The sequence below is a fragment of the Nuphar pumila genome, chromosome 16 (genome assembly GCF_984573655.1).
Source record: "Nuphar pumila chromosome 16, dmNupPumi1.hap1.1, whole genome shotgun sequence".
NCBI classification, from domain to species: Eukaryota; Viridiplantae; Streptophyta; class Magnoliopsida; order Nymphaeales; family Nymphaeaceae; genus Nuphar; species Nuphar pumila.
This window is the reverse complement of record NC_143264.1, coordinates 13,531,194-13,542,383: the sequence shown is the minus strand read 5'-3', so window position 1 is coordinate 13,542,383 and position 11,190 is coordinate 13,531,194. Positions and strand designations below refer to the sequence as shown.

Sequence of the window (11,190 nt, the reverse complement as noted above, 5' to 3'; positions counted from 1 at the left end):
ACAAGAGATTTTATTGATGACGATATTTATCATCATTAATATGCTAATTATTTGTAATATATTGATGATGACAATTATCATCCTCAATATATTGAATAATCAGCATATTTATGATGATAATTATCATCATGAATAATTACAATCTATTTGTGATAATAATGATCATCGTCAATATGCTCCAAGGCATGTTTAAAATCGATAAAGATGTAGGAAAAGTAAAGCAAAATGAAAAAATCTGTACTAATTTTTTGACCCTTCAAAACTAGGGAGACTTTTTAGTTGAGAGAGTTTTTCTAAAAAATACACTTTTCTTTCTCGGAGAGGGATGGAAAAATATTTTCTATCAAGAGAAAATTTATTTTTACACTCTCCACCATCCATCTTACATCTCATCACCACCACCATCCATCTCACCACCACGTAGGGGTGGCAAAACCTGACACGACCCGCCAACCCGCCTCTTAGGCGGGTTCGGGTTTGGAAAAAATGAACCCGTTTAATAAACGGGTCGACCCGCCTAACCCGTTTATTAAACGGGTCGGGTTCGTGTTAGGGGTATGCCAACCCGCCTGACCCGTTTAATAAACAGGTTAGGCGGGTGGGTTGACCCGCCGACTCGTCTGCCAACCCGCCAACCTGCCAACCCGATCCGTCAACCCGCGAACCTGAAAACCCGTTTACCCGACCCAACCCATTTATTAAACGGGTCGGGTTCGTGTTTGCCACAGCCGACCCGTTTATCGGGTTGAGGTATGCTGACACGCCAACCCGACCCGCCAACCCTACCCGATTGCCACCCCTACCACCACGGAACCACCACTCTCCTCCTATACAAACAAGAGAAAAACACAAAACATTCTTTTCCTAGTTTTTCTCTTTTCCAAACGTGCCTTAAGTAAAGCTGACGTGGATCCTTACCTGTATAATGAAGTTCAAGGTCAATTCAATTCAGTTTTAGTATTTTTTAAATAGATTAAAGAATTTTTTAATATTTTTTAATTTTTTAATGATGTGCCATCTGATGGTAAAAATAAAGGCCACTTATGAATCATTCGATTCGATTTTACCTTTTTCTTAAATAAAAAACGATTCACATAGTGAACCGATTTTAACAACATTGCTAGATCCTATAAGATTTGGACCCCATTTGGTACTGCACAACACAAGTTCATGCCTGAACCTAGTGTCACTTGACATGGACCCAGGCCCAGATCCTATTGGATCACAATACGTCCCACCCACGCCCATGACCCAACCTAAACTGACACCACGACCCACTGACGCTGACAGACTCGTCGCAAAACTATGGGTCTCCTGTGTGGGTTTGTCCACAGTGTAGCGCCCACCGAAAGTCCGACCCGAAACGAGTCACGACGAGTAAAGCCATGGTATTCAAAACATTCATAGCAACAAGAGAAAACGAAATGTAAAACCAAAACGTGGGGGTCCCACCACTTTCTGTCACGATGGAGTAAATACGGAATTGCAGTAGAAGAATGGAAAGTTGAAAAGTCTAATATTTCCCTATCAATTTCTCAAATGTCGGACATGTCCCAGAGACTCACCGTAACATTGAATCTCTTAATCAATGCTTAATCGTGGTTTATGGTGCTGGCTAAGTTCAAAAAACTTCTCAAAGAAGATTTCTATTGTAGGTCTACCGCCATTGTCCACACAAGAAATTGATGGCTGCTCCGGGTGGTTGGTAGGAGATGTTAGTAGGGATGCACATGAAACGCGCTTGGACTCTTCGAACTCGGCTCAGTTCAAAATCACGTGTTGTCCCGACTCGGCTTGAGCTTGTAAGGTGTTGTCCGAACTTGACTTGGTTTCAAGATCAAGCCGAGCTGAGCTTAAACAAGAATTATTAAAAAAGTTTTTTGCGAACCTCCTTAACCTTAACCAAGGGACCTATCATTAAGCCAAAACATGTTTTTTAATTATTATTATTGAAAAAATTCTATACATATTAAAAATTCTTAGCGAAAAAGTCAAGATTCAAACCCAACATATTATTAATAAAGACTAACACTCTACCCATTACAATAACAATGCAATTAAGAATGTTTTGCAAATATATTATATATAAATGGTGTTAGGGACTTATCATTAAGCCAAAACATGTCTTTTGATTATTATTAAAAAAAAAAAAATTCTATACATACTAAAAATTCTCAGCGAGAAAGGCAAGATTCGAACCCAACACGTTATTAATAAAGACTAACACTCTACCCATTACAATAACAATGCAGTTCTTAAAGTTTTGCAAATATCTTATATTTATGGGGTTTACAATGAATCGAGCTTATCGAGCTTGTCAAGTTTTATCAGTCTCGATCGCTCGTTCAAGCTCAGCTCGATAGCTCGTTCGAGCTTCATACATCAGTTCAAGCTCAGCTCATTTACGAAGCAGACAAGCTCGAGCTGAGCCTGAGCTAACTCGGTTTGGTGTGCATCCCTAGCTGTCAATGCATGTCTCCCTATGGTGGGACATTGCATGTTCAAAACCTCAGTGATACGTCAAATAATAACCTGTGGGGGTCTGCCTAACTCCAGCTTGCCTTTAAAAAAAAAAAATTTAATTAATGGCGACGATTGTTCTGACAACCAATTTTCATCTTGTTAATCCAATTTATTCGGCCATTAGAGGTAGATTAGTAAGGTTTGTTTATATCAATGTGCCTTGTATTATTGCTAAGCTTTGCAGCACTTGGTACTCATCCAATTCTGTTCCCAGTGTTGTATCGTATCGGCAGAAAATCGATACGCTTCACTCTTAAATCAGTTATTTTAATAAATATAAAAAATACTTAAAATGTTTTTTAATATTATTTTAATAGCTTTAACATCCTACATAATATATATATTTTTAATTATTTTTTAGCTGATTCAGAACGATTCACTTGGGTATCCGATATTGATAATATTGATTGAACCTTAAGATCAATAGAGTTGTTGAAAGAATGGAAAATATTATTATCATTGTCAAGGGTATTATTGACCTTTTATCACCAAAACAACGGAAGAAGGCATAGGAAACAATAGCATTGTCGCTCCCTGATTCTGATTCAGCCGCCAAGTGAGACGCATGAAAAAACACGTGGCGATAACATCTGAAGCTGACTCGGCACCAAAATCGCCAAGGGAATCGAATCCACGTGGCAGTTGGTGAGGCCCGTGGATTTCGGATACACTCGATGTCCCGACGAGCGTGCGAGGAAAGCACGTATGGAGACGGTTCTGGACGGATATGACCTACTGCTAATGGAAAAATGGATGCTGCACCAGACCCGGATAGGAATGGATCCTTTTTTTGATGTCACGATGTGGATCGGAACCACCCGAAAAGATCCGAATCTTTTGGGATTATAAGTTTATAACTTCGATTTGACCCGAAAAGGGATATACATGATCAGGTGGGGCTTGGGTTTTACTTGTGGGATATGGGTCGATGTCTAAGTCCGGTTTAAGATAACATGCACCGAAATTGATCAGTCTACTTCGGACCCGACTGACCCGGTCCATGAGATACTAATATGGATAGACCTCTGGCTATGGTATTTCTGAACCCGTATATTGATTAATTGGATCATGGAAATGGATCGGATCGCAACCTAGCTGGCCCACGACCTCCTCGTCATGACTCGGACGCCTCTGAAACGTAATTAGAAAGTCAAAGGTCAAGCCTTACCCCCACAAACAGTCAATGTCTAAACGCCTTGAATCAACCTAGGTTTGATGATTTGATCTTCTGGCACTGAGAAAATTACCTTATTGCCCTGGAATAAACAAATTGGTTCGGATATGAGCGTCATCTGTCCTAAAGAATTCGCCTACCTGGGTTTGGATTTGCGTTCAGACTGAACTAGTTAGAGGAATGTAAGTGGTTTGGATACGGATACGATGTAACCAATACCATATTCGGCTAATCGGTTGTTGATTAAATGGATTCAAATTTGGATTTGGATTCGGATTCGGATGGTGAAAAACTCATAGCAGGTCCGTTTTTTTTTTACATGTAAATGGATTTGAATATCGATCAAATTCGAATATTTATGGGATTCAGTAGCAAAAAATAATAACCATATCTGTCAAATTTGAATATAATGGGATGTGGTTTGGCTTACCAAATGCAACTAAACCTAATCGAATTTGGTCTAATGTCGGATAAAATATGATTCATTGGCATCCCTACCTAATATGATGTGGCCTCTTTCCACCTACGAGTCGGATCCAGATACTAAACCGTGACCTTGGTGCATATACTTTTACATGTATTCAGGATTTGAGTTGGAATTCAGATTTGGTATTTAGCCGGTATTCTGTTGGGATCTGGAATCCAACTAAAAGGTAATCGTGGTTGGATATTTAAAACAACCTGATCCATTGACATATTCCCTACAGGTTATCAAATCGTGGGTAAAGGTCTTACGCTGTTAATTGTATCCCATTTTTCCTGGAGTCATACATGGAAATCCAATTCGGGTAGGACCTTTCAAATAAATTGGATCTAGAAGAAGGATACCGAACCCGGATCGAAACAAACCCGATCCTGTTGCATGTTTACAACGAGGAGGGGTAGTTTTGACTATTTGCTCCTCAGGCTCTTAACCGTCCTCTTGTGAACCTTTGACCGGCAAGGAGCTCCTCGTCCGGGCCCCACGAGCCATTCTACGTTGACGTCACGTCCCATCTGCCAATCGACGTCCGCCACGTTACCGCCTCAGGTATTGCCCGCCCCCCGGGGCCGTACGATGGGGGTGCCGCTTGCGATCGGACGGTGGGAAGGACGTGGAAGGCGGATCCGACGGAGTGATGCACAGGTTTCTACAGGCTTCGACGGGAAAGAAGGAGGGGGGGAGGGGAACCTGATCAGTTAACCACGGTTAATTATTAACCACTGGTGCAGGTCCCCCCTGCGCCCCTTGCTTTCCATCGAGTTAAGATTCCGAGGAAAGAGAGAAAGAGAACGAAGGCGAAGGTTTTCTCTTCTTCTCCTCCTTCCACCCTTTGGGGATCGTTCCTGGCGGAAGAGATTCTCCTTCTCTCTCTTGGTACTTATTTCCTCCATTTGAGAGAGAGATTGAGAGATCTTAACCGTTGGTATCTCTGAAACGCTGCCATCGATCTCCAATCTCTGGCGAGATCGACGGCAGAAGAGACGGCGAGTTAGTTCATAGCGATTTGCTTATCGCTCCTATCCTACTATTCTTGCGGGTTTCTTCCAGGAGTTCGTAAGATTGATCTATCTTCTTGTTTGTTTTCGTTGTTTTGGTTTGAGATTTTGTAGATCTGTGTTTTTTTCTGCAAATTTATGGACGGAATTGCTAGTTTTTGTATTCCGATGGTTTCGCGATGGCCGATGCTTGTAGTTTTGTGAAGTTCACTCTTACGAAATGAAGATCTCTACAGATGTGTGTATATTCTGATTCTGGATTATGTAATGCATGTAGCTGGATCGGACGGTCCAGTATTTGTGGATTTGGGTGGAAATTTCTGGGTTTCTTGTTGTATTGGTTGGAAAAGATGGAAAATGTGTGAGTTTGGGTTTATAGTGCAACCAAGCGAGTTTCATTAGCAAGTTTCTTCTAGCGATTTTATTTCGATTAATTACCGAGATTGAGTAAGGTTTTGAGGATTAGATTAATCGTTCTATTCGTGATTCCGGAGAGTTAGGGTATTGGATAGATCTGTTTGATTTTATTGGATCGAGTTATACTGGCATAAAATGCATGCGAAATTTCTGGAGTTCTTCCGTTTTTTCTTTCTTCTTTTTTGGTATATTGTGATTAGTTTCTGTGAGTTTTGAGTCTGAATTGTGTAAGTAAATGGTGAAACTGCGGTAGAATTCGAAGGCGAAGCCAGATATCTTTGTCTGCCTATTATTTCTGTGTCGCATGTTGTTTTTTTCATTCTTCAGATGGATTCCTTTTGTTAGAGTCTGAACAACCGAATTGTTCCTTTGAGAGTTTTGATTTATCGCATACCTGATGACAAAGTGTATCGGATGTGTTTATATTCTCTGTGTTTGTAACAGTCAGTTGTTAGGATTTTGATGTATCATTGAATTTCTTTGAGTGATCTGAAATAGCATTATTCTCTTTAAGTTCTTCTTAATGATGGAGTGAATGCACAATGTTCCAGGTTGAGAACCAGTAACACGGTCTTTTTCTGATATAGCAGTGTATTGGTAGGGTTTAGCTTTGCTTCAATGGAGTGTATTAGTTTCAGATAGGTGTTGAATGCATTCTCGACATGAACGTCAGATAAGGATTTGAGTGAGTTTTTGGTACCGAACATGTGCTTTTGTTTGATTCTGATAGTTGTTGAATCCGAGGGCTGGACATAGATCTCAGTGTACTCTGTTTAGCTGAAAATGTAATTTTTTTGGGGAATGTGCTCTCAGTGTTGTCGAATTAAAGGATTTGAGAAATCATTAAGGAACGATGGATACCTCTGTCTTCTACCAATATGGTATTTCATTTTGTGGTTTTCAATGCAGATTTTGTTGATTTAGGTTTCTGTTATGAAGTTATTATCTAAAGTTATTGTAAATTGCCAAAAACTACATGGGTTGCTGTAGAAGGGCAGGATCCTCTATGTCTCTGTGCTGTGCATTAAAAGTGAAATGTCTGAGTGTATTCCTTTCAGAAGTTCATAATTTTGAGGAATGTATTCCTTTCAGAAGTTCATAATTTTGAGGTCTTGGTCAATATTTTAAGAGCCACTTTTGACAGAGCCAGTGGGATGGCCGGTCTGGAAGTGGTTGAACCAAATTTGTAAAGCTGGTTTTCAACGGTTGTGCTTTAAACCTTAGTGTAAGGTCTTGGAGCCAGTTTGGGATTAAAACTATACGGTTCATGGATGCATTAGGTTTTGCTCTGTTTCATTGTTAAACTGTTTCTGTCTGTGGGTGTTGTGGGATCCTTAATACATATATTTTTGTGGAGAGTAAGAATTGCTAAGACGTGGGAGAGTTTAAAGACGATAACTGTTTTTATTTTTTATGTTTTTTTTCTATTTAATAGATGGTGGTCCAAAACCCAATGCGTCAGGTGCTGCTGGGTACTCCCTTGTATGTGGTCAGACAGCGTGTTTGTGGACACGTCTGATATTACTCATATACATATGTACTTTTGCATGCCTAGACCAATATACATGCATGATGTGACTTAGAATTTCATTCCCTCAGGCTTCACTTCTGAATTGATATAGAAATCCTTTTTGCATGCTTGCAGATTTTGTGGAACCTTTCTTAGTAGCTTCTAGGAAAGCTTTCATTCCTTTTTCTGATTTAAGTTGTTGAACGCTTGAATCTGATTTAATCTGACGCAAGTTTGTTGATGTATGATGTATTGGATATTTTCCTTTTATGACAAAAATTTCTCTTTCCTCTAATTGCATGATTTTTTATCAATTTACTAGTTGTTTTCTAGCTTTAATGAAGGGCACGTTTGGAAAATAAGAATTGATTCATTTTCATATAGTATGGATGCTTTCTTATGCAACTCTAAATGCAAACCAAATGTTGGATCTATTTTATTTAGCCAAAATGAAAATAGATCCTGCTCAAAGCCTGTCTCGCACTTTTAAGACACCGAGTACTATTGGATGCAGAAATACCCATGAGAGAGAGAGAGAGAGAGAGAGAGAGAGAGAGAGAGAGAGAGAGAGAGAGAGAGAGAGAGAGAGAGAGAGATTTGTTTAGGAGTGATTGTCTGTGGAATCTTTTCAGACACTGAGTATTATTGGATGCAGAAATACCCATTAAAGAAATACTTTAGGATGGGAGAACATTAGTAGTTAAACGATGTCTAAAAGAACAGATTTGTTTGGTTTGTCCATAAATCAGGTTTATGATTAAACAGAACAAATTTGATGTGGTTGACAGTGTTGGGAATATGGTGTGTTTGTGATGTTGTCAAATTCCAATCATCATCACTGAGGAATGCATTTTTTTATCTATTCTGCTTGGAATCTAATGCCGGATTTGTTTTGATTCCACTATAACTGATCTCAAAATTCTATTGCTTTTTAGGCTATTTATTTTGTTAACTTGCATTCACTATTTTTGTAAGTTATATATTGTTTGTCCTGTAGGGTTCATTGATTATATTCCCTCATGTTTCTATCTATTTAGAAGAACTGGATGTTCTTTTTATGTTCAGCACTTTTCATTTTCTGATGTTCACAAAACATCTTACAGGATTTACAGCTACTCCATCTGATGTATAAATGAGGATGGAAAAGGAATTTTCAAGTTTCGTAACGAATGAAATGGCTTCTGCAATGTAGCAATCTTTCTGTTCATTTCACATTGCTATTTTTATATCTTACTGGTTAGGGCCTGAGGATAGCAAGTGACAGTTTTCGAGAACTACTTCATGATTGTTACTGCAACCATCCATCTTTCCCTCATTGAAGCAGGGTCAACATTGGAGTTCGGCATCCACTTGGGAGCAAAACCTTTTGTCGGCTGCTTTTCTGATTGTGACAATATTCTGTGTTCTTTCTATGTCTCCTAATTTGGATAGTCCTGTTCAGACCCAAATGGCTATTGCAGTCTTCAGTGGTGCTCTCAGCAGTGAATACCATGGTAAGCAGGGAAGTGAAGGGATGCCTGCTCGGCGAAGGCGTGTATTTGTTCAAACAGACACTGGGTGTGTTTTGGGAATTGAGTTGGATAGAGGTGACAATGCCCACACTGTGAAGAGGAAGATGCAGTTAGCTCTCCATGTGCCAACAGAAGAGAGTTCTCTAACGTTTGGTGATATTGTGTTGAAGAATGATCTTAGTGCTGTGAGAAATGATGCTGCCCTGCGCCTCACAAAGAATGTCATGCATAGGAGCTCTTCTACGCCCTGTCTATCACCTACGGCCAAGGATCTTCAGCACAGAGACCGTAGTGGTCCAATCGAGATATTGTGCTGCTCTGACAAATGCACCAAAACAAAGCAACTGGTTAAGGATGTTGTCATGGCAATCAAAAGCGGGATAGATCCAATTCCTGTCCACGGCGGTCTTGGTGGCGCTTACTATTTCAGAAACACTAAAGGGGAAAGTGTTGCTATTGTGAAACCAACTGATGAAGAACCCTTCGCTCCTAATAACCCAAAAGGTTTTGTGGGTAAAGCTCTTGGTCAGCCAGGTCTGAAGAGGTCTGTGAGAGTGGGTGAGACTGGGATGAGAGAAGTTGCAGCATATCTTCTCGATTATGGTAATTTTGCAAGTGTGCCACCTACTGTTCTTGTGAAGGTCACTCACTCGGTTTTTTGCATCAATGAAGGTGTCAACAGCGACCGGATAAAAAACAGAAGCCAAGTTAGCAAGATTGCTTCTTTCCAGCAGTTTGTACCCCATGATTTTGATGCAGGTGATTACGGGACATCTAGTTTCCCAGTTTCTGCTGTGCATAGGATTGGGATACTGGACATCCGAATTTTAAATACAGATAGACATGCAGGAAATCTATTGGTTAGGAAGCTTGATAGGGTTGGAAGGTTTGGGCAGGTAGAGTTGATCCCAATTGACCATGGGATGTGCCTTCCTGAAGACTTGGAGGATCCATACTTTGAATGGCTGCACTGGCCTCAAGCATCAATTCCATTCTCAGACGATGAACTTGAGTACATAGCAAGTATTGATCCACAGAAGGATGTAGAGATGCTCAAAGCGGAACTGCCAATGTTTCGGGAGGCATGCCTACGTGTTCTGATTCTGTGCACCATATTTCTGAAGGAGGCGGCAGCTTTTGGGCTTTGCCTTTCAGAGATAGGGGGAATGATGAGCCGTGAGTTTCATGGGTTGCAAGAGGAGCCTAGTGAGCTTGAGGTTGTTTGTATTGAAGCAAGGCAGCTTGTGGATCAAGAATCATTATCTGATGACCTTGAAGAAGGCGAAGTTGAAGAAGAGAATGGTTCAGAGCAGTTTCAGTTCCATATTGACTGTGAAGAAGAATTCAGTCAGCCAAAACTATCAAAAGTTGACTATCAGAACAAAGCATATAATGGTTCTTGTTCTATTCCTAACTTGAACATTGGATTCAAACATTTCCCTGCTTCAAATTTTCTTTCTCCGAAGGGTGGAAATGGCAGAAACCCTCTGTACAAATTGGATGAGACAATAGAAGAAGAAATGGAGGCTGATGAAGAGGAACCAGCAGTGGTTACTGCACAAAATTCTTCCGTCAATAAGCTCTCAAAATCTTTCAAAAGCATGGGCATCACTGGTAAGTATCATCCCCATGGGGGCATTAGAGGAGATGGCTCTGTTTCTGGTGCGAAACGATGTAGTGCCGAGGAACAGGTCCAAGCTGGGGCAAGCTTTGTGAAACTCTCGGACATGAGTTCTCAAGAATGGGGGTCATTCCTGTACAAGTTCAAGGAGCTATTGCACGATGCTTTTGTGAATAGGAAGGGTAGGGGCATAATCCAGAGTAGGCTGGGTACGTCTTGTCAATTTTGAGAGAGGGTGAAAGAAGTTTGATGGGTTGTAGTTCATCTGTAAAAATATAACTGTTGAAGGTTGGCCAGTTTGTAGTTCTAGACAAGCTCTTTTGTTTTTATTTGCAGAATGAAGAGCAGTTAGGTGGTCGTAGGAGCGAGAGATGTGGGTGCTGCTGCTGGTGTCCATGCTGTAAATATTTTCTTTCTTCTAGACTTCGTGGAAGAAGGTGCATTAGTAGCGTCAGCTAAGTAGATGCGTAGTGCTTCCTTTTCTCTTTCTTTTTCTTTTTTGTTTATTTCTGTCTTTGGCTGCCCACCACCACCAGAAAAGTAGTATGAATAAAACCAGAAAAAGGAATGTACAGAGGTAGAAAATGTGTAGAATAACTAGCTTTGTGATTTGGACTTGAGAAATTTTTATAGATTTATGACTTGAAATATTTGCTGTTTGTTTATCATGAGCCAAAACATGTTCTTGAGATTTACGGTTTAACTAATGTTGTCGACTGTTGATCATTTATATGCTCTAGTTTGTGTACTTTATTCTTGGAAACCTTTGGCTTAGCTGTTGCCTTCTTGGTCACATGCCAACTTAACCAAGATCTAACTAAGATCTGAGCCATTCACATGCATAAAATTAGCCAAAGACATCATCTGGTTAGTCCAATTGTTATCATGCTAGTTCAAACAGCTGGGTAGGACCTTGACTGGGCCGGGTTTCATTGGATCTGACCGTTTACTAGAT

General features: G+C 40.3%; 1 pseudogene across 1 annotated transcript; it reads left to right on the top strand.

The window, feature by feature from the left end:
• Positions 1 to 4,918: 4,918 nt before the first annotated feature.
• On the top strand, positions 4,919 to 10,897 carry LOC149812962 (phosphatidylinositol 4-kinase gamma 6 pseudogene; annotated as a pseudogene). Its single transcript, XR_016428331.1, has 2 exons — positions 4,919 to 5,234; positions 8,207 to 10,897. The product of XR_016428331.1 is annotated as a phosphatidylinositol 4-kinase gamma 6 pseudogene (transcript).
• The last annotated feature ends 293 nt before the right edge of the window (positions 10,898 to 11,190 follow it).